Here is a 24,871-nt window from a genome sequence, read left to right as displayed (position 1 = left end):
GAGGACTGTGGCGTAGAAGATGGTTTAACAGCGATCTAGTGCGCACCCAACCGTGATGGCTGACCAACGAAATAAATGCGGACCGACGGAGTGGACTGACAGGACGTGGAAAACAGGTGTGTGGCATGTGTGCGTGTGCACGAATGTGGGAGCGCGTTCACTATGGTGGCAGCGATCGCAAAGCAGCAGCACCACTCCTTGACAAAAGTATTGTACTTTCTCTGATGTTTTGGGTTTGCTCTGCTTTGGGGTTTGTAGTTCTGGCCACGCAAAAGTAACAAAGCAAGTTCTTGGATGTCTGCTTTTTTCTTGAACTGTTAATTGGTTAACATCGTGGCTCTTATTTTTATCTAATGTATGGAGTTTGGTGGCTATCTATATGCACAACTATATTAGTTGCACTTGAAATTGCATACAGAAAATTAGTATAAATAGGTTACGCTATAAAGTATAACAATATTAACAATCGTTATTGTTGTTACTGTTTATTTATTTTATTTTGCAATAACTGTGCTCCAAGCTTAGCTGTTGTGCCAGCTGCCAAGTAAAAATATGTAATCTCACTCAATAATAGGAATAAATACTTAACTAACATCTCAATTTTTCGGGTTGGGCTGTGGGGGAGGGGAGGGTGGCTGCCTGACATAAAGCAGACTGTCCTGCACATGCGCAGACCAGCCGAGTGTGTGAAGTGTGCGTAAGTGCAGTACCGGGACCGACCACTAGACAGCGATCCTGAGTAATTTTTCCGCACACACATTTCTAGCACACTCGTCTTGTTTTTGTGACCTTCCTGGGAAGCCCTGAAACTTTGACAGGACCTCCCCCTGAGCTTCTTATCACTGAATTCAATGCTCTTTTTTGTGGGGCCCAGATTTTTGGTCCCCACAAAAATTTTGGTCCCCTACAGTGGGTGTGCTGTCCGATGTTGGTCCCCAACATGTAGCTTATACAAACACACACACACACCCCTACTTGTTTTTGTGACATTGTTGGGCCACCTGAGCAAAACTCACATTGTGGGAACCACCCTTTCTAGTGGTTGTACAGCTCTGAAAAAAATCAGGCAGTGTCCAGGAATTTAGTTAAACACAAAAACCACTTCAAATTACCAATTAATGACCTGGAGGTCAAATGAGTGACTCAAGTGCATGTAATTCAGTCACTGTAGCCCAAAGATTCTCTGGGCCAGTGGATGAACCATTATTCATCTTGGACAGCATTGAAGCAGGCCGTAGCCTGGTTTCTAAAGCTGAAAGACTTACTGACAGAGTAAAGGAAAATAGAAAGGAGTTAATCACATTAGGTGAAGAAGGCAAGATGAATTTATTCAAGAGAACTGTCAAAGGAAAGTATTTGACCTGCGACGACTTGGATAAAGCAGAAAGAGAACTTGTGAAATACTGTCAAAGGCGAAGTTTCAAAAAAGATTTAGCCATATTTGAAAAACAAAAAAGGGTGAAGAAAAGTAGCCCACTTTACAAGTTCAATATAGTACTTCAAGATGGTGTCATGAGGGTTGGTGGACAGTTGAGCCACGCAGCCATGCCTGAAACAGCAAAACAGCAAGCCATCTTGCCAAGGATTCACATAACACAAAGCTAGTCCTGAGATACATTCATGAGATTACAGCTCACGCTGGAAGGAACCACATGATGGCTAATCTGCATCAACAGTTTTGGATACCTCGAGCTGCTAGAGTCATCAGAAGAGTGCTACCTGACGATCCGCCTTTCAAGAGAATTGGCGTTGATTATTTTGGTCCATTCTAAGTAAGTAGGGTTAGAGGACAAGTAAAGAGATACGGCGTGATTTTTACATGTCTCGCTGTACGAGCCGTACATCTGGAAATTGCATCTTCACGTGACACAGATGCTTGTCTCAACGCAATCCGAAGATTTCTTGTCAGAAGAGGACAAGTGAGAGAGATGTATTCTGATAACGGAACCAACTTTAGATCAGCTGACAGTGAAATGAAGAAATCAATCAAAGAATGGAACACTAAGTAAATCGAGAAACACTTGCTGCAAAAAGGTATTCAGTGGCATAGCAATCCCCCAGCAGGTTCCCACCACGGAGGAAGCTGTGAGCGACTTATTTGGTCTGTGAGAAAAATCCTGAATGTCACTGTAAAAGAACAAATTTCGGGTGAAGAAAGTCAATATACCTTGCTTGGTGAGGCTGAAGCAGTTATAAACAGCAGGCCTATCACAAGGACATCTTCCGACCTCAACGACTTGGAAGCACTCACACCCAACACTCTGTTGTGGCTGAAGGTCAAACCTGAGTTACCTCCTGGAGTCTTCTGTAAAGACGACCAATACGCCCCAATACGTACCTCTGGGAATGAGCTGGTCAGCTCTTTAAAGAGTATTATGTAAGTTGAAATACATTAATCCATTTTTCTTTTTTGGACCATCTTTAACTGTGTAGTGTGTAATGTCTAAAATACAAAATGATCAGATTTTAGGGTGCAGTTGACGACTGTGGCACAGGTCCTCGCTCTACAAGTGCTAATAGTCTTCGGCAAAGAGAAAAATCTGCCATAAGGTACAGAAAACATTGGCATCAGAGTAAATGGATGCATGTTTTTGCAATGTGCGAGGAAACTGGCGAACTCAGAGAAAACTACGCAGGCTTGGGAGAACATGCAAACTCTACACAGGAAGGCCGGAGCCGGAATCGATCCCACAACCTCTGCATTGTGAGACCATCGTGCTCACAAGTCGCCCACCGTGGCGGCCGTCCATTATGAATGCCATCCCACCATCCATTATCTGTACGGCTTCTCCTCACAAGGGTTGCGGGGGGTGCTGGAGCCTATCCCAGCTATCTTGGGGCAGTAGGTGGGGTACACCCTAAACTGGTTGCCAGCCAATCGCAGGTCACACAAAGACAAACAACCATCCGCGCTCACACTCACACCAATTTAGGGTGTCCAAACAACCTGCCATGCATGTGTTTGGAATGTGGGAGGAAACCGGAGAACCCACGCAGGCGTGTGGGAAACATGCAAACTCCAAACAGGAAAGCCGGAATCAATCCCGCGACCTCTGCATTGTGAGACCATCGTGCTAACAAGTCGCCCACCATGCATCCCTGCTAAATAAATGATTAATTTTTACATTTTAGTATTTGTGCGATCTTGTGTTCATGACAGCATTTTCAACAGTGTGGGTGTTTGTATGAAAGCATTTCACTCGTGTATGGGCATGAGCATGTTTCAGTTGTATTTATGAATAACAATAATTTCACAATTGTGCCTGAGCGCCTTTCACTGGTGTGTATGAGAATGTTTCACCTATGTGTATGAGCGCATTTGACGAGTGTATGAGCAACAACTATTTCACTAGTGTGTATGAGAGCGTTTCACTCGTATGTATGATAGCGTTTCATAAGTATGCATGAGCAACAACAATTTCACTGGTGTGTAAGAGTGCATTTCAGAAGTGTGAAGCGATTCCTGACTTTTGTCCCCAACGGCACCTCATACTCCCCATCTCCCGCTCACTTCTCCTGACCCCATGAGCCATCCCCGTTGCTACTACATGGAGATTTGATGTGTTTTTTTGTTTTTTTTGTTATTAGCTTCTTCAACATCTCTTCTGATTCTCATCTCTTCTCTGGCGCTCGTCTCCGCCTGTCTGATTTGAAGTCGACCTCAGAATTTGCACTATTTTGACATGACTTCTGTGGTAATCACTACTGACATATTGTGTCATTTGCTCAATAATACATTAAAATTATAATAAATAATTAAAATGGGTCCGGTGCCGAGCTCTGGCTTCATATCTTTAAAAGTGGTCTTCTCAAATCTGTTACTAATGGCCTCTAAATCAGTTGTGGTAGAGAAGGGGCAAATTAGACCTTATGGCATCTTAATTTGGTCAAGTCTTGTACCCATTTTCAAGGCCAGCGACTATTGCTTTAGCTATATACAAGAAAAGGATTACTCTGAATATACACAACAACAAATCCCAGATGTCCAACCCAAATGTTGTTTCAAAATAATCCAGTTCAGATGATAAACAAATGTATTGGTATGTTGAGGTCATTATTTCAAATCAAAATATACACTTCTTTTTCAGACAATGGGGAGGATCGAAGAAGTGGAAAAGTTGCAGGAGTAACTTCAAAACAATGCAAAGAGACAGAATCTGGAAGAATGTCAAGTTTGTCCATGTTTATATTTCTGGAATTTAGTGGGCGTGCATCTCGAAATGTTTGGGCATGGTTCGGGCTGCCAGACAAGACTTTCACTGCGAGCGCTGGACCACTGGATGCTGCGGCAAACAGCGGACTTCTTGCAGCTATTTATTACCAACAAGCTACTCCTGCACATCAATGATGCGGATGGCACAGACTGCTTTGCAGACAATTATTTTGAGGCAAAACCAAGAGGTCTGTAAGCACTCTGAAAACAAAGTAAAATATTTGACACCCACGGCAAAAAAAGCCATGCTACAGCATAGGGCTGGGCGATAAACCGAAAATTTACCGTTACCGAAATTTATTACAATGACCGAAATCATTTTGCCCATGTCGGTAAATTCGATGAATAAAAAAAGAAAAGCCTTTTGTCTGCGGCAATGTTCATGCCCCTTTAAGACCGCTACAGCGCCTCTAGTCATGTGACTCCACCCGTCTGTCGCTCTCGTTGCTGGCGATTCAAATCCAGAAGCTTTCTCACCACCCACAACACAACCATGCTGTGCTGAAAGTTCAAAGTGAGAAGCAAGGTTCGACAAGTGACAACAGCCCATGAACGGAGGCGACACCATACGAGAGAACGTCTCAGAGGTGGACGCGATAGCTTAGCACATAGCTAAAGATAAAGCTCCTCTAGTTACGTGGCGCGCACAGGATTTAAACGCTTCATGAAAGCCGTATTTCCCGATATGGACTACATCGGGCCGGGAGCTTAGACATGTCAAGCATTTTGCATCTACATCCGACTTGTGGTCGGGTCGCAACATGGATCCCTGATTGAGCCTAACTGTGCATTACATAGATGACAAGTGGCGACTGCGCAGCAGAGTACTCGAGACGGCACATTTTCCCCGATAATACCCACTTGTTTATTTGGCTTGCATTGACATTTTCTTTCATTTTATTTAGCGTTTTTTTATTTGCCATTATTTACATCATGAGAGCATCTTGGCGCAATCTATTTGCAGAAAAAGATTTCGCAAGAGGTACCCTTTTTCTTTGTGACATTGTTCAAGTCATGCAAAGCAAGCTCAGGGTTCGCGGTTAACCGCTTCCCGATTGCCCGGGGCAAGTGAAATTTGGCCACGGGCAAGGTAAAATTATGGGCAACTTGCCCGACCGGGCAAGCATTTTTTAAAGCAGCCAAATATCTTTAATTTTGACGAAAACGGTGGTGTGATCTGTTTGTGTGCACTGTATGGTGATGGTTTAACCCAGACAACCCCTTATGTTTTGGTATGGTCCATTGGCCTTATCGGGGGCAATGGGCGGGCGCTACGGGGATCAGTTAGTTCAGTGAATGTCGAGTTAAAGTGGACGTCAATAAATCCCGCAGTATTGGAACTCGCTGTCGTAGCATCCTCATTTGAAGTTTGAAAAACACAACAAAAACCTACGATATTTTGGCCGAAAATTGGCGACGAGTTCGTTCAAATCCGAACATTTCGGATTCCTCTGACATGACTAAAATAGCTCGAATATTTTTAAGTAGACAATTCAGTTGTGAGTAAGGAAGGGAGTAATATTTGATTATTGGCTGTTAATTCATTAGCTCCATGATGTGACCTGACATAGTGTCAGTGACTGTGTTCTGTTTATGCTATGAAACTTATGGAGGCAGCACCACAGGCACTGGTCTTAAAGGAATACACAAATTTGCCACACTCATAATTTACTCATGTGATTCCTCAATTAATACGCTCTCCTGGACTTAAAATTGATCATCTGGATTGCTGTAATATCATTTTCCCAATTTAACATGCAGATTTGTTAATTATTAAAACTACAATTAACATTTTCAATAACTGCACAGGATGATACATTTGCTCTTGTGAGTAGGGTTTCATGGTTGACGATGAAAACAAGATTAATTTATGCTTATCAGATTATATGTTTATTTACATTTGTGGCGCACATTTTACAACCATAAACATTTTATTCTTAGAGAAAAAAAATTGTCACTTGCCCAAGTCGGGCAAGTAATTTGGCCACTCGGGCAAGGCAAATTTTAGTGGCACTTGCCCTATGGGCAAGCAGTTTTTAAAGTTAACCGCGAACCCTGCAAGCTATTTGGAATGTTCATACAAATGATTTTTGTACTTTTATTTTTCATTGAAAGTAAAGTGTACCAGTTGGTCAATATGCAATTCCTGCATTTATTTTGATTTTAGTCCACGTGGGAATTTATTGTGCATTTATCGTTATCGAGGTAAAATTGCTCGATTTCTCGCGATATTGATTTGAGGTCATATCGCCCAGCCCTTCTACAGCATGTATACAGTGTGAGACGTGTTGTGTTCACTTGCTCCAAGGCAATTGTTTTTAAGTGTATACCACATACCCAACGAATTGTGTAATTTGTATGGCGGGGTGTACACATGCGTTGCAAAAACACATGCACACACTGTCACTCACGCACTTCCGTATATAGTTTATTTCAGCACCTTTTGTCATGCTGTTTTTATTTTATAGAAGGAAAGCATTATTTTGATGTCTGAGCTGTCACAAAAGAAAAAATAGAACTGTTGAAGTCAAGTCAAGCTTGTGCTTGAAATGTTTGTTCTTAGTTTCTCAGTTTTTCGTGAGCAATGGGAATTCAGTTATATTCAAACGCTGTCAGGTAAAGGCTCCATATTTTTATAGCATTATAGCACACTATTCTGTGGGCGCTAGAATTGAAGGGTTTGCGTTAGTAAAAATAGGTGGGATTAAATGAGCTGAAGTGTATCTCTTGAGTGCTCCTTAAATATTTGCCTGTGTTGGTATATTTTATTTTGGTCGTGTCATGTTTATTCTTACGCTGAAAGAGACATGAGGTGTTCGAAAAAAATAAATGATTTTTTTTCCCGGTCAAAACTACCAATGGTGTCTGTTTTTTTTCCCTCCGTGAAATGTACGAGTTATCACTTTGACGCGCATGATGTCACGTGGCTGGAGGACTGGAAACTTGCACGAACAACATTTACGTTGAAATGTAACAATGAGACATATATCGACATCTAACAAACATGCATGGGCATCTAACATTGACACTTACATTGACGTCTATAACATAAACCATTACAATCACATCTAACAAACACGGACATCTAACAGACACATCGACATCCATCATAAACATTTACATAGACATCGACATCTAACCAACCTTTACATAGACATCTTACACACATCGACATCTAACAAACATTTACATAGACATCTAACATAAACACATCTAATATAGACACATAGATTGACATCTAACATCGACACATTGAGATCTAACATAGACATACATTGACATCTAACAAAGACTGTTACATCGACAACTAACATCGACACAAGGCTTTGTCAAATGACACGTCATGACGACATATACAGAGACACAAGGCACAACAGCATATTTTTGGTACAAATTGAACCCGATATGTTAGCTACCTCGTTCGACTTAAAGGGTTAGCGAACTTGTTATGGTGGTTGAGGCGTGGTGGCTACCCAGCTCGTGTAGTGTATATTAAACTTAAGTTAATAATTTATGACCAGTAAACACGGATGTTGTAACGCAAAACAATGTTCAAATGTTAGTTTTTTTTCAACACATTTCATGAGAAAAAGCTCTACTTGTCTGTGAGAAATGTATGTTGTAGACCCATTATATAACACAATATTACACAATTTTACATTGGAATTTCATTTAATAAAACATTGACAATTATCTTTACAAACACTGTGTATGATTCATCTTTTCATTTGTTGTTCAATGAGCAAAACAGTGGCGATCAAAACAGTGCAAATTAAATGACATTTTATAGGTATCTGGCTGCAATACAGTGAACCCTCGCTACTTCGCGGTTCACCTTTCGCGGGTTCAGTGCTTCGCGGGTCTAAAAAATATTCGGGGGCATTGTAGTTTCGCCGAGCGGCACGACGGGGCGCTGGAGTGGTTAGACGGCCGGCGTGCGCCGAAGAAGAACGTGGGCGAAGAGGAGAGTGGACAAAGAAGAGCACGTTCCCCCGGGCACGATTTGGGGCGACGTTTCGCGCGGTTCGGACCGTACCAGAGCTCCGGCCAGCGTGCGTGGCAGTTAAGCCGAAGAGGAACAACTTCCGCCCGGGCACTAGCGGGGCGACATTTCGCTCCGTTCGGGACCGTGCGAGAGCTCCGGAGGAGACCGGCCGGCGTGCGTGGTTGTTAAGCCGAAGAGGAACACCTTCCGCCCGGGCATGAGCGGAGCGCGAGGCTGTCAGTTATGAATGAATAAATGAATAAATAAATGAAGAATGCCAGGGCACACCGGACGGCGTACCAGCAGGTAAAAGTCGAAGTAATTAAATAAATACAAAAAGAAGTAATTGAATAAATACAAAAATAATGGCTGGGGAATAAAAAAATGTTTTAATAATTTTTTTTTTTGTTATAACATGAATTTCACCCTCTCTCTCTCTACCCGTATATATATATATATATATATATATATATATATATATATTATTTTATTTATTTATTTTTTTAAGCATTTTTGAAGGTGCGCCGCTACTTCGCACTTTTTTTTTTTAAGCATTTTTGAAGGTGCGCCGCTACTTCGCGGATTTTCAGTTTTCGCGGGTGGTCTCGGTCCCCATTAACCGCGATAACCGAGGGTTCACTGTAGTAAGTTACATTCTAATTTACATTTACAGGTAATGGAAATGACTACTGGTAACCTCAATTTAACTGTATTTCAGTCAGAATGCCTCAAACATCATAAAAAAATAAAACGTTGAGTATTATTTCTCCTTCAAAATGTCAGAAGAAATACTCTATAATGGCCTGACGACATCAACATAGTTTATAGTATATAGCAGGGGTGGGAAAACTTTTTTATTGGCGGGCCACAATGGGTTCTAAAATTTGACAGAGGGGCTGGACCAGGAGCAGATGGATGGAGTGTTTTGGTAACCTCATCTCATCTGAGAAAAAAAATACATTTAATTTTAAATGAAAGTGAACAAAAGCTTGTCTTTGAAAAACCACACTATTTTGAAAATAAAACATTAACAAGGTTTATTTTTTTTTTTTTCAAATTCGGCGGGCCGGATTAAAACGTTTAACGGGCCGCATGTGGCCCCCAGGCCGTAGTTTTCTCACGCCGGTATATAGCATAGCGGCATAGGTTCCCTCGTCAACATCAAGTGAGTTACCCTCTTACCAAGACCAAAATACGGGGCTCCCCATCTCCCGGTCACTTCTCCAGACCCCAACAGTCACCCTCGTTGCGAGAACTTTAAGATTCGATGTTTATTTTTTTTCGCTTCTTCAACTTCGTGTCTGATTCTTTTCTCTTCTCTGGCTCCAGGATTCCGCTGTCAATCAGATGACGATTGAGGCGGGACTTCCGGTTCAAAGTCACCCTCAGAGTTTGCAACCATTTGAGATGGCTTCTGTGGTAATAACAACTGTCATAGGTGCAATTTGCTCTATAAAGCATTAAAAAAAAAAAATAATAATAAATTACAAAAAATAGTCAAGTACAGCACTCGTCTCATAAACTAGGTAAGAATTTAGCGTTACTAACGTTGCTACACTATAAAGAGTGTTTTACTGACTAGCTAAACCCAGTTTTGGTTTAGCTGTTATAAAAGTTTGGTTTTTTAGTGCTGTAAATGCATTTTCAGCTCGCGCTGTACACATTTGCTATGAGAGGCATTATCTCATAAGGGAAATATTGGACAATCAAATTAATGACTGCCCAGGCATCAGGATGTCTTTTTACACTATATAAAGGAGGAAATTTACATTGGAAACGTTTAGTTTAGCTGTTAATGAAGTTTCGTTTTTTTTAGTGCTGAAAATTCATTGTCTGCTGGCGCTGTACACTTTTTCTAAGTGTTGCAATATCTCATGAAGGAAATACTGGACAATCAAATTAATGACTTTCCAGGCTTCAGGATGCCTTTCTACACTATATAAAGGTGGAAATTTACATTGGAAACGTTTGGTTTAGCTGTTATAAAAGTTTGGTTTTTTAGTGCTGTAAATGCATTTTCAGCTCGCGCTGTACACATTTGCTATGAGAGGCATTATCTCATAAGGGAAATATTGGACAATCAAATTAATGACTGCCCAGGCTTCAGGATGTCTTTTTACACTATATAAAGGTGGAAATTTACATTGGAAACGTTTGGTTTAGCTGTTATAAAAGTTTGGTTTTTTTAGTGCTGAAAATGCATTTTCAGCTCGCACTGTACACATTTGCTATGTGAGGCATTATCTCATAAGGGAAATACTGGACAATCAAATTAATGACTGCCCAGGCTTCAGGATGTCTTTTTACACTATATAAAGGTGGAATTTACATTGGAAACGTTTGGTTTAGCTGTTATAAAAGTTTGTTTTTTTGTGCTGAAAATGCATTTTCAGCTCGCACTGTACACATTTGCTATGTGAGGCATTATCTCATGAAGGAAATACTGGACAATCAAATTAATGACTTTCCAGGCTTCAGGATGCCTTTTTACACTATATAAAGGTGGAAATTTACATTGGAAACGTTTGGTTTAGCTGTTATAAAAGTTTGGTTTTTTAGTGCTGTAAATGCATTTTCAGCTCGCGCTGTACACATTTGCTATGAGAGGCATTATCTCAAAAGGGAAATATTGGACAATCAAATTAATGACTGCCCAGGCTTCAGGATGTCTTTTTACACTATATAAAGGTGGAATTTACATTGGAAACGTTTGGTTTAGCTGTTATAAAAGTTTGGTTTTTTAGTGCTGAAAATGCATTTTCAGCTCGCACTGTACACATTTGCTATGTGAGGCATTATCTCATGAAGGAAATACTGGACAATCAAATTAATGACTTTCCAGGCTTCAGGATGCCTTTTTACACTATATAAAGGTGGAAATTTACATTGGAAACGTTTGGTTTAGCTGTTATAAAAGTTTGGTTTTTTAGTGCTGTAAATGCATTTTCAGCTCGCGCTGTACACATTTGCTATGAGAGGCATTATCTCATAAAGGAAATATTGGACAATCGAATTAATGACTGCCCAGGCTTCAGGATGTCTTTTTACACTATATAAAGGTGGAAATTTACATTGGAAACGTTTGGTTTAGCTGTTATAAAAGTTTGGTTTTTTAGTGCTGAAAATGCATTTTCAGCTCGCACTGTACACATTTGCTATGTGAGGCATTATCTCATAAGGGAAATACTGGACAATCAAATTAATGACTTCCCAGGCTTTCAGGATGCCTTTTTACACTCTATAAATGTGGAAATTTACATTGGAAACGTTTGGTTTAGCTGTTAATGAAGTTTCGTTTTTTTAGTGCTGAAAATTCATTGTCTGCTGGCGCTGTACACCTTTTCTAAGTGTTGCAATATCTCATGAAGGAAATACTGGACAATCAAATTAATGACTTTCCAGGCTTCAAGATGCCTTTCTACACTATATAAAGGTGGAAATTTACATTGGAAACGTTTGGTTTAGCTGTTATAAAAGTTTGGGTTTTTAGTCCTGTAAATGCATTTTCAGCTCGCGCTGTACACATTTGCTATGAGAGGCATTATCTCATAAGCGAAATATTGGACAATCAAATTAATGACTGCCCAGGCTTCAGGATGTCTTTTTACACTATATAAAGGTGGAAATTTACATTGGAAACGTTTAGTTTAGCTGTTATAAAAGTTTGTTTTTTTAGTGCTGTAAATGCATTTTCAGCTCGCGCTGTACACATTTGCTATGTGAGGCATTATCTCATAAGGGAAATACTGGACAATCAAATTAATGACTGCCCAGGCTTCAGGATGTCTTTTTACACTATATAAAGGTGGAAATTTACATTGGAAACGTTTGGTTTAGCTGTTATAAAAGTTTGTTTTTTTAGTGCTGAAAATGCATTTTCAGCTCGCACTGTACACATTTGCTATGTGAGGCATTATCTCATAAGGGAAATACTGGACAATCAAATTAATTACTTCCCAGGCTTCAGGATGCCTTTTTACACTCTATAAATGTGGAAATTTACATTGGAAACGTTTGGTTTAGCTGTTAATGAAGTTTCGTTTTTTTAGTGCTGAAAATTCATTGTCTGCTGGCGCTGTACACTTTTTCTAAGTGTTGCAATATCTCATGAAGGAAATACTGGACAATCAAATTAATGACTTTCCAGGCTTCAGGATGCCTTTCTACACTATATAAAGGTGGAAATTTACATTGGAAACGTTTGGTTTAGCTGTTATAAAAGTTTGGTTTTTTAGTGCTGTAAATGCATTTTCAGCTCGCGCTGTACACATTTGCTATGAGAGGCATTATCTCATAAGGGAAATATTGGACAATCAAATTAATGACTGCCCAGGCTTCAGGATGTCTTTTTACACTATATAAAGGTGGAAATTTACATTGGAAACGTTTGGTTTAGCTGTTATAAAAGTTTGGTTTTTTAGTGCTGTAAATGCATTTTCAGCTCGCGCTGTACACATTTGCTATGAGAGGCATTATCTCATAAGGGAAATATTGGACAATCAAATTAATGACTGCCCAGGCTTCAGGATGTCTTTTTACACTATATAAAGGTGGAAATTTACATTGGAAACGTTTAGTTTAGCTGTTAATGAAGTTTCGTTTTTTTAGTGCTGTAAATGCATTGTCTGCTGGCGCTGTACACTTTTTCTAAGTGTTGCAATATCTCATGAAGGAAATACTGGACAATCAAATTAATGACTTTCCAGGCTTCAGGATGCCTTTCTACACTATATAAAGGTAGAAATTTACATTGGAAACGTTTGGTTTAGCTGTTATAAAAGTTTGGTTTTTTAGTGCTGTAAATGCATTTTCAGCTCGCGCTGTACACATTTGCTATGAGAGGCATTATCTCATAAGGGAAATATTGGACAATCAAATTAATGACTGCCCAGGCTTCAGGATGTCTTTTTACACTATATAAAGGTGGAAATTTACATTGGAAACGTTTGGTTTAGCTGTTATAAAAGTTTGGTTTTTTAGTGCTGTAAATGCATTTTCAGCTCGCGCTGTACACATTTGCTATGAGAGGCATTATCTCATAAGGGAAATATTGGACAATCAAATTAATGGCTGCCCAGGCTTCAGGATGTCTTTTTACACTATATAAAGGTGGAAATTTACATTGGAAACGTTTAGTTTAGCTGTTAATGAAGTTTCGGTTTTTTAGTGCTGAAAATTCATTGTCTCCTGGCGCTGTACACTTTTTCTAAGTGTTGCAATATCTCATGAAGGAAATACTGGACAATCAAATTAATGACTTTCCAGGCTTCAGGATGCCTTTCTACACTATATAAAGGTGGAAATTTACATTGGAAACGTTTGGTTTAGCTGTTATAAAAGTTTGGTTTTTTAGTGCTGTAAATGCATTTTCAGCTCGCGCTGTACACATTTGCTATGAGAGGCATTATCTCAAAAGGGAAATATTGGACAATCAAATTAATGACTGCCCAGGCTTCAGGATGTCTTTTTACACTATATAAAGGTGGAATTTACATTGGAAACGTTTGGTTTAGCTGTTATAAAAGTTTGGTTTTTTAGTGCTGAAAATGCATTTTCAGCTCGCACTGTACACATTTGCTATGTGAGGCATTATCTCATGAAGGAAATACTGGACAATCAAATTAATGACTTTCCAGGCTTCAGGATGCCTTTTTACACTATATAAAGGTGGAAATTTACATTGGAAACGTTTGGTTTAGCTGTTATAAAAGTTTGGTTTTTTAGTGCTGTAAATGCATTTTCAGCTCGCGCTGTACACATTTGCAATGAGAGGCATTATCTCATAAAGGAAATATTGGACAATCGAATTAATGACTGCCCAGGCTTCAGGATGTCTTTTTACACTATATAAAGGTGGAAATTTACATTGGAAACGTTTGGTTTAGCTGTTATAAAAGTTTGGTTTTTTAGTGCTGAAAATGCATTTTCAGCTCGCACTGTACACATTTGCTATGTGAGGCATTATCTCATAAGGGAAATACTGGACAATCAAATTAATGACTTCCGGGGCTTTCAGGATGCCTTTTTACACTCTATAAATGTGGAAATTTACATTGGAAACGTTTGGTTTAGCTGTTAATGAAGTTTCGTTTTTTTAGTGCTGAAAATTCATTGTCTGCTGGCGCTGTACACCTTTTCTAAGTGTTGCAATATCTCATGAAGGAAATACTGGACAATCAAATTAATGACTTTCCAGGCTTCAAGATGCCTTTCTACACTATATAAAGGTGGAAATTTACATTGGAAACGTTTGGTTTAGCTGTTATAAAAGTTTGGGTTTTTAGTCCTGTAAATGCATTTTCAGCTCGCGCTGTACACATTTGCTATGAGAGGCATTATCTCATAAGCGAAATATTGGACAATCAAATTAATGACTGCCCAGGCTTCAGGATGTCTTTTTACACTATATAAAGGTGGAAATTTACATTGGAAACGTTTAGTTTAGCTGTTATAAAAGTTTGTTTTTTTAGTGCTGTAAATGCATTTTCAGCTCGCGCTGTACACATTTGCTATGTGAGGCATTATCTCATAAGGGAAATACTGGACAATCAAATTAATGACTTCCCAGGCTTCAGGATGCCTTTTTACACTCTATAAATGTGGAAATTTACATTGGAAACGTTTGGTTTAGCTGTTAATGAAGTTTCGTTTTTTTTGTGCTGAAAATTCATTGTCTGCTGGCGCTGTACACTTTTTCTAAGTGTTGCAATATCTCATGAAGGAAATACTGGACAATCAAATTAATGACTTTCCAGGCTTCAGGATGCCTTTCTACACTATATAAAGGTGGAAATTTACATTGGAAACGTTTGGTTTAGCTGTTATAAAAGTTTGGTTTTTTAGTGCTGTAAATGCATTTTCAGCTCGCGCTGTACACATTTGCTATGAGAGGCATTATCTCATAAGGGAAATATTGGACAATCAAATTAATGACTGCCCAGGCTTCAGGATGTCTTTTTACACTATATAAAGGTGGAAATTTACATTGGAAACGTTTAGTTCAGCTGTTAATGAAGTTTCGTTTTTTTAGTGCTGAAAATTCATTGTCTGCTGGCGCTGTACACTTTTTCTAAGTGTTGCAATATCTCATGAAGGAAATACTGGACAATCAAATTAATGACTTTCCAGGCTTCAGGATGCCTTTCTACACTATATAAAGGTGGAAATGTACATTGGAAACGTTTGGTTTAGCTGTTATAAAAGTTTGTTTTTTTAGTGCTGTAAATGCATTTTCAGCTCGCGCTGTACACATTTGCTATGAGAGGCATTATCTCATAAGGGAAATATTGGACAATCAAATTAATGACTGCCCAGGCTCCAGGATGTCTTTTTACACTATATAAAGGTGGAAATTTACATTGGAAACGTTTGGTTTAGTTGTTATAAAAGTTTGGTTTTTTTCGTGCTGAAAATGCATTTTCAGCTCGCACTGTACACATTTGCTATGTGAGGCATTATCTCATAAGGGAAATACTGGACAATCAAATTAATGACTGCCCAGGCTTCAGGATGTCTTTTTACACTATATAAAGGTGGAAATTTACATTGGAAACGTTTGGTTTAGCTGTTATAAAAGTTTGGTTTTTTAGTGCTGAAAATGCATTTTCAGCTCGCACTGTACACATTTGCAATGTGAGGCATTATCTCATAAGGGAAATACTGGACAATCAAATTAATGACTTCCCAGGCTTCAGGATGCCTTTTTACACTCTATAAATGTGGAAATTTACATTGGAAACGTTTGGTTTAGCTGTTAATGAAGTTTCGTTTTTTTAGTGCTGAAAATTCATTGTCTGCTGGCGCTGTACACTTTTTCTAAGTGTTGCAATATCTCATGAAGGAAATACTGGACAATCAAATTAATGACTTTCCAGGCTTCAGGATGCCTTTCTACACTATATAAAGGTGGAAATTTACATTGGAAACGTTTGGTTTAGCTGTTATAAAAGTTTGTTTTTTTAGTGCTGTAAATGCATTTTCAGCTCGCGCTGTACACATTTGCTATGAGAGGCATTATCTCATAAGGGAAATATTGGACAATCAAATTAATGGCTGCCCAGGCTTCAGGATGTCTTTTTACACTATATAAAGGTGGAAATTTACATTGGAAACGTTTAGTTTAGCTGTTATAAAAGTTTGTTTTTTTAGTGCTGTAAATGCATTTTCAGCTCGCGCTGTACACATTTGCTATGTGAGGCATTATCTCATAAGGGAAATACTGGACAATCAAATTAATGACTGCCCAGGCTTCAGGATGTCTTTTTACACTATATAAAGGTGGAAATTTACATTGGAAACGTTTGGTTTAGCTGTTATAAAAGTTTGGTTTTTTAGTGCTGTAAATGCATTTTCAGCTCGCGCTGTACACATTTGCTATGAGAGGCATTATCTCATAAGGGAAATATTGGACAATCAAATTAATGGCTGCCCAGGCTTCAGGATGTCTTTTTACACTATATAAAGGTGGAAATTTACATTGGAAACGTTTAGTTTAGCTGTTAATGAAGTTTCGGTTTTTTAGTGCTGAAAATTCATTGTCTCCTGGCGCTGTACACTTTTTCTAAGTGTTGCAATATCTTATGAAGGAAATACTGGACAATCAAATTAATGACTTTCCAGGCTTCAGGATGCCTTTCTACACTATATAAAGGTGGAAATTTACATTGGAAACGTTTGGTTTAGCTGTTATAAAAGTTTGGTTTTTTAGTGCTGTAAATGCATTTTCAGCTCGCGCTGTACACATTTGCTATGAGAGGCATTATCTCATAAGGGAAATATTGGACAATCAAATTAATGACTGCCCAGGCTTCAGGATGTCTTTTTACACTATATAAAGGTGGAATTTACATTGGAAACGTTTGGTTTAGCTGTTATAAAAGTTTGGTTTTTTAGTGCTGAAAATGCATTTTCAGCTCGCACTGTACACATTTGCTATGTGAGGCATTATCTCATAAGGGAAATACTGGACAATCAAATTAATGACTGCCCAGGCTTCAGGATGTCTTTTTACACTATATAAAGGTGGAAATTTACATTGGAAACGTTTGGTTTAGCTGTTATAAAAGTTTGGTTTTTTAGTGCTGTAAATGCATTTTCAGCTCGCGCTGTACACATTTGCTATGAGAGGCATTATCTCATAAGGGAAATATTGGACAATCAAATTAATGGCTGCCCAGGCTTCAGGATGTCTTTTTACACTATATAAAGGTGGAAATTTACATTGGAAACGTTTAGTTTAGCTGTTAATGAAGTTTCGGTTTTTTAGTGCTGAAAATTCATTGTCTCCTGGCGCTGTACACTTTTTCTAAGTGTTGCAATATCTTATGAAGGAAATACTGGACAATCAAATTAATGACTTTCCAGGCTTCAGGATGCCTTTCTACACTATATAAAGGTGGAAATTTACATTGGAAACGTTTGGTTTAGCTGTTATAAAAGTTTGGTTTTTTAGTGCTGTAAATGCATTTTCAGCTCGCGCTGTACACATTTGCTATGAGAGGCATTATCTCATAAGGGAAATATTGGACAATCAAATTAATGACTGCCCAGGCTTCAGGATGTCTTTTTACACTATATAAAGGTGGAATTTACATTGGAAACGTTTGGTTTAGCTGTTATAAAAGTTTGGTTTTTTAGTGCTGAAAATGCATTTTCAGCTCGCACTGTACACATTTGCTATGTGAGGCATTATCTCATGAAGGAAATACTGGACAATCAAATTAATGACTTTCCAGGCTTCAGGATGCCTTTTTACACTATATAAAGGTGAAAATTTACATTGGAAACGTTTGGTTTAGCTGTTAATGAAGTTTCGTTTTTTAGTGCTGAAAATTCATTGTCTGCTGGCGCTGTACACCTTTTCTAAGTGTTGCAATATCTCATGAAGGAAATACTGGACAATCAAATTAATGACTTTCCAGGCTTCAAGATGCCTTTCTACACTATATAAAGGTGGAAATTTACATTGGAAACGTTTGGTTTAGCTGTTATAAAAGTTTGGGTTTTTAGTCCCGTAAATGCATTTTCAGCTCGCGCTGTACACATTTGCTATGAGAGGCATTATCTCATAAGGGAAATATTGGACAATCAAATTAATGACTGCCCAGGCTTCAGGATGTCTTTTTACACTATATAAAGGTGGAAATTTACATTGGAAACGTTTAGTTTAGCTGTTATAAAAGTTTGTTTTTTTAGTGCTGTAAATGCATTTTCAGCTCGCGCTGTACACATTTGCTATGTGAGGCATTATCTCATAAGGGAAATACTGGACAATCAAATTAATGACTCCCCAGGCTTCAGGATGTCTTTTTACACTATATAAAGGTGGAAATTTACATTGGAAACGTTTGGTTTAGCTGTTATAAAAGTTTGGTTTTTTAGTGCTGAAAATGCATTTTCAGCTCGCACTGTACACATTTGCTATGTGAGGCATTATCTCATAAGGGAAATACTGGACAATCAAATTAATGACTTCCCAGGCTTCAGGATGCCTTTTTACACTCTATAAATGTGGAAATTTACATTGGAAACGTTTGGTTTAGCTGTTAATGAAGTTTCGTTTTTTTAGTGCTGAAAATTCATTGTCTGCTGGCGCTGTACACTTTTTCTAAGTGTTGCAATATCTCATGAAGGAAATACTGGACAATCAAATTAATGACTTTCCAGGCTTCAGGATGCCTTTCTACACTATATAAAGGTGGAAATTTACATTGGAAACGTTTGGTTTAGCTGTTATAAAAGTTTGGTTTTTTAGTGCTGTAAATGCATTTTCAGCTCGCGCTGTACACATTTGCTATGAGAGGCATTATCTCATAAGGGAAATATTGGACAATCAAATTAATGACTGCCCAGGCTTCAGGATGTCTTTTTACACTATATAAAGGTGGAAATTTACATTGGAAACGTTTAGTTTAGCTGTTAATGAAGTTTTGTTTTTTTAGTGCTGAAAATTCATTGTCTGCTGGCGCTGTACACTTTTTCTAAGTGTTGCAATATCTCATGAAGGAAATACTGGACAATCAAATTAATGACTTTCCAGGCTTCAGGATGCCTTTCTACACTATATAAAGGTAGAAATTTACATTGGAAACGTTTGGTTTAGCTGTTATAAAAGTTTGGTTTTTTAGTGCTGTAAATGCATTTTCAGCTCGCGCTGTACACATTTGCTATGAGAGGCATTATCTCATAAGGGAAATTTTGGACAATCAAATTAATGACTGCCCAGGCTTCAGGATGTCTTTTTACACTATATAAAGGTGGAAATTTACATTGGAAACGTTTGGTTTCGCTGTTATAAAAGTTTGGTTTTTTAGTGCTGAAAATGCATTTTCAGCTCGCACTGTACACATTTGCTATGTGAGGCATTATCTCATAAGGGAAATACTGGACAATCAAATTAATGACTTCCCAGGCTTCGGGATGCCTTTTTACACTCTATAAATGTGGAAATTTACATTGGAAACGTTTGGTTTAGCTGTTAATGAAGTTTCGTTTTTTTAGTGCTGAAAATGCATTTTCAGCTCGCACTGTACACATTTGCTATGTGAGGCATTATCTCATAAGGGAAATACTGGACAATCAAATTAATGACTTCCCAGGCTTCAGGATGCCTTTTTACACTATATAAAGGTGGAAATTTACATTGGAAAGTTTGGTTTAGCTGTTATAAAAGTTTGGTTTTTTAGTGCTGTAAATGCATTTTCAGCTCGCGCTGTACACATTTGCCTATGAGAGGCATTATCTCATAAAGGAAATATTGGACAATCGAATTAATGACTGCCCAGGCTTCAGGATGTCTTTTTACACTATATAAAGGTGGAAATTTACATTGGAAACGTTTGGTTTAGCTGTTATAAAAGTTTGGTTTTTTAGTGCTGAAAATGCATTTTCAGCTCGCACTGTACACATTTGCTATGTGAGGCATTATCTCATAAGGGAAATACTGGACAATCAAATTAATGACTGCCCAGGCTTCAGGATGTCTTTTTACACTATATAAAGGTGGAAATTTACATTGGAAACGTTTGGTTTAGCTGTTAATGAAGTTTCGTTTTTTTAGTGCTGAAAATTCATTGTCTGCTGGCGCTGTACACTTTTTCTAAGTGTTGCAATATCTCATGAAGGAAATACTGGACAATCAAATTAATGACTTTCCAGGCTTCAGGATGCCTTTCTACACTATATAAAGGTAGAAATTTACATTGGAAACGTTTGGTTTAGCTGTTATAAAAGTTTGGTTTTTTAGTGCTGTAAATGCATTTTCAGCTCGCGCTGTACACATTTGCTATGAGAGGCATTATCTCATAAGGGAAATTTTGGACAATCAAATTAATGACTGCCCAGGCTTCAGGATGTCTTTTTACACTATATAAAGGTGGAAATTTACATTGGAAACGTTTGGTTTCGCTGTTATAAAAGTTTGGTTTTTTAGTGCTGAAAATGCATTTTCAGCTCGCACTGTACACATTTGCTATGTGAGGCATTATCTCATAAGGGAAATACTGGACAATCAAATTAATGACTTCCCAGGCTTCGGGATGCCTTTTTACACTCTATAAATGTGGAAATTTACATTGGAAACGTTTGGTTTAGCTGTTAATGAAGTTTCGTTTTTTTAGTGCTGAAAATGCATTTTCAGCTCGCACTGTACACATTTGCTATGTGAGGCATTATCTCATAAGGGAAATACTGGACAATCAAATTAATGACTTCCCAGGCTTCAGGATGCCTTTTTACACTATATAAAGGTGGAAATTTACATTGGAAAGTTTGGTTTAGCTGTTATAAAAGTTTGGTTTTTTAGTGCTGTAAATGCATTTTCAGCTCGCGCTGTACACATTTGCCTATGAGAGGCATTATCTCATAAAGGAAATATTGGACAATCGAATTAATGACTGCCCAGGCTTCAGGATGTCTTTTTACACTATATAAAGGTGGAAATTTACATTGGAAACGTTTGGTTTAGCTGTTATAAAAGTTTGGTTTTTTAGTGCTGAAAATGCATTTTCAGCTCGCACTGTACACATTTGCTATGTGAGGCATTATCTCATAAGGGAAATACTGGACAATCAAATTAATGACTTCCCAGGCTTCAGGATGCCTTTTTACACTCTATAAATGTGGAAATTTACATTGGAAACGTTTGGTTTAGCTGTTAATGAAGTTTCGTTTTTTTAGTGCTGAAAATTCATTGTCTGCTGGCGCTGTACACTTTTTCTAAGTGTTGCAATATCTCATGAAGGAAATACTGGACAATCAAATTAATGACTTTCCAGGCTTCAGGGTGCCTTTCTACACTATATAAAGGTGGAAATTTACATTGGAAACGTTTGGTTTAGCTGTTATAAAAGTTTGGTTTTTTTAGTGCTGTAAATGCATTTTCAGCTCGCGCTGTACACATTTGCTATGAGAGGCATTATCTCATAAGGGAAATATTGGACAATCAAATTAATGACTGCCCAGGCTTCAGGATGTCTTTTTACACTATATAAAGGTGGAAATTTACATTGGAAACGTTTGGTTTAGCTGTTATAAAAGTTTGGTTTTTTTAGTGCTGAAAATTCATTGTCTGCTGGCGCTGTACACTTTTTCTAAGTGTTGCAATATCTCATGAAGGAAATACTGGACAATCAAATTAATGACTTTCCAGGCTCCAGGATGCCTTTCTACACTATATAAAGGTGGAAATTTACATTGGAAACGTTTGGTTTAGCTGTTATAAAAGTTTGGTTTTTTAGTGCTGTAAATGCATTTTCAGCTCGCGCTGTACACATTTGCTATGAGAGGCATTATCTCATAAGGGAAATATTGGACAATCAAATTAATGACTGCCCAGGCTTCAGGATGTCTTTTTACACTATATAAAGGTGGAAATTTACATTGGAAACGTTTAGTTTAGCTGTTAATGAAGTTTCGTTTTTTTAGTGCTGAAAATTCATTGTCTACTGGCGCTGTACACTTTTTCTAAGTGTTGCAATATCTCATGAAGGAAATACTGGACAATCAAATTAATGACTTTCCAGGCTTCAGGATGCCTTTCTACACTATATAAAGGTGGAAATTTACATTGGAAACGTTTGGTTTAGCTGTTATAAAAGTTTGGTTTTTTAGTGCTGTAAATGCATTTTCAGCTCGCGCTGTACACATTTGCTATGAGAGGCATTATCTCATAAGGGAAATATTGGACAATCAAATTAATGACTGCCCAGGCTTCAGGATGTCTTTTTACACTATATAAAGGTGGAAATTTACATTGGAAACGTTTAGTTTAGCTGTTAATGAAGTTTCGTTTTTTTAGTGCTGAAAATTCATTGTCTGCTGGCGCTGTACACTTTTTCTAAGTGTTGCAATATCTCATGAAGGAAATACTGGACAATCAAATCAATGACTTTCCAGGCTTCAGGATGCCTTTCTACACTATATAAAGGTGGAAATTTACATTGGAAACGTTTGGTTTAGCTGTTATAAAAGTTTGGTTTTTTAGTGCTGTAAATGCATTTTCAGCTCGCGCTGTACACATTTGCTATGAGAGGCATTATCTCATAAGGGAAATATTGGACAATCAAATTAATGGCTGCCCAGGCTTCAGGATGTCTTTTTACACTATATAAAGGTGGAAATTTACATTGGAAACGTTTAGTTTAGCTGTTAATGAAGTTTCGGTTTTTTAGTGCTGAAAATTCATTGTCTCCTGGCGCTGTACACTTTTTCTAAGTGTTGCAATATCTTATGAAGGAAATACTGGACAATCAAATTAATGACTTTCCAGGCTTCAGGATGCCTTTCTACACTATATAAAGGTGGAAATTTACATTGGAAACGTTTGGTTTAGCTGTTATAAAAGTTTGGTTTTTTAGTGCTGTAAATTCATTGTCTGCTGGCGCTGTACACCTTTTCTAAGTGTTGCAATATCTCATGAAGGAAATACTGGACAATCAAATTAATGACTTTCCAGGCTTCAGGATGCCTTTCTACACTATATAAAGGTGGAAATTTACATTGGAAACGTTTGGTTTAGCTGTTATAAAAGTTTGGGTTTTTAGTGCTGTAAATGCATTTTCAGCTCGCGCTGTACACATTTGCTATGAGAGGCATTATCTCATAAGGGAAATATTGGACAATCAAATTAATGACTGCCCAGGCTTCAGGATGTCTTTTTACACTATATAAAGGTGGAAATTTACATTGGAAACGTTTAGTTTAGCTGTTATAAAAGTTTGTTTTTTTAGTGCTGTAAATGCATTTTCAGCTCGCGCTGTACACATTTGCTATGTGAGGCATTATCTCATAAGGGAAATACTGGACAATCAAATTAATGACTGCCCAGGCTTCAGGATGTCTTTTTACACTATATAAAGGTGGAAATCTACATTGGAAACTTTTGGTTTAGCTGTTATAAAAGTTTGGTTTTTTAGTGCTGAAAATGCATTTTCAGCTCGCACTGTACACATTTGCTATGTGAGGCATTATCTCATAAGGGAAATACTGGACAATCAAATTAATGACTTCCCAGGCTTCAGGATGCCTTTTTACACTCTATAAATGTGGAAATTTACATTGGAAACGTTTGGTTTAGCTGTTAATGAAGTTTCGTTTTTTTAGTGCTGAAAATTCATTGTCTGCTGGCGCTGTACACTTTTTCTAAGTGTTGCAATATCTCATGAAGGAAATACTGGACAATCAAATTAATGACTTTCCAGGCTTCAGGATGCCTTTCTACACTATATAAAGGTGGAAATTTACATTGGAAACGTTTAGTTTAGCTGTTATAAAAGTTTGTTTTTTTAGTGCTGTAAATGCATTTTCAGCTCGCGCTGTACACATTTGCTATGTGAGGCATTATCTCATAAGGGAAATACTGGACAATCAAATTAATGACTGCCCAGGCTTCAGGATGTCTTTTTACACTATATAAAGGTGGAAATTTACATTGGAAACTTTTGGTTTAGCTGTTATAAAAGTTTGGTTTTTTAGTGCTGAAAATGCATTTTCAGCTCGCACTGTACACATTTGCTATGTGAGGCATTATCTCATAAGGGAAATACTGGACAATCAAATTAATGACTTCCCAGGCTTCAGGATGCCTTTTTACACTCTATAAATGTGGAAATTTACATTGGAAACGTTTGGTTTAGCTGTTAATGAAGTTTCGTTTTTTTAGTGCTGAAAATTCATTGTCTGCTGGCGCTGTACACTTTTTCTAAGTGTTGCAGTATCTCATGAAGGAAATACTGGACAATCAAATTAATGACTTTCCAGGCTTCAGGATGCCTTTCTACACTATATAAAGGTGGAAATTTACATTGGAAACGTTTGGTTTAGCTGTTATAAAAGTTTGGTTTTTTAGTGCTGTAAATGCATTTTCAGCTCGCGCTGTACACATTTGCTATGAGAGGCATTATCTCATAAGGGAAATATTGGACAATCAAATTAATGACTGCCCAGGCTTCAGGATGTCTTTTTACACTATATAAAGGTGGAAATTTACATTGGAAACGTTTAGTTTAGCTGTTAATGAAGTTTCGTTTTTTTAGTGCTGGAAATTCATTGTCTGCTGGCGCTGTACACTTTTTCTAAGTGTTGCAATATCTCATGAAGGAAATACTGGACAATCAAATTAATGACTTTCCAGGCTTCAGGATGCCTTTCTACACTATATAAAGGTGGAAATTTAC

At 37.9% G+C, this 24,871-nt stretch overlaps 1 long non-coding RNA gene across 3 annotated transcripts in view; it reads left to right on the top strand.

Annotated features, from left to right (window-relative positions):
* Positions 1-24,871, top strand: part of LOC148315656 (uncharacterized) — a 484,413-nt gene that overhangs the window by 39,560 nt on the left and 419,982 nt on the right. The window contains exon 4 of one of the 3 annotated variants that reach the window (XR_015840719.1): positions 4,089-4,506. The exons of the other annotated variants lie outside the window; for them this stretch is intronic. This is a non-coding gene — a long non-coding RNA (uncharacterized LOC148315656). Of the gene's footprint in view, positions 1-4,088; positions 4,507-24,871 lie in introns of those variants that run through there. 3 annotated transcript variants of the gene reach the window in all.

The sequence above is a fragment of the Idiotropiscis lumnitzeri genome, unplaced genomic scaffold (assembly GCF_059441095.1).
Source record: "Idiotropiscis lumnitzeri isolate Australia: NSW breed Sydney's pygmy pipehorse unplaced genomic scaffold, RoL_Ilum_1.0 HiC_scaffold_66, whole genome shotgun sequence".
NCBI classification, from domain to species: Eukaryota; Metazoa; Chordata; class Actinopteri; order Syngnathiformes; family Syngnathidae; genus Idiotropiscis; species Idiotropiscis lumnitzeri.
The sequence above is the reverse complement of the archived record's forward strand: the minus strand, read 5'-3'. Positions and strand labels throughout refer to the sequence as shown.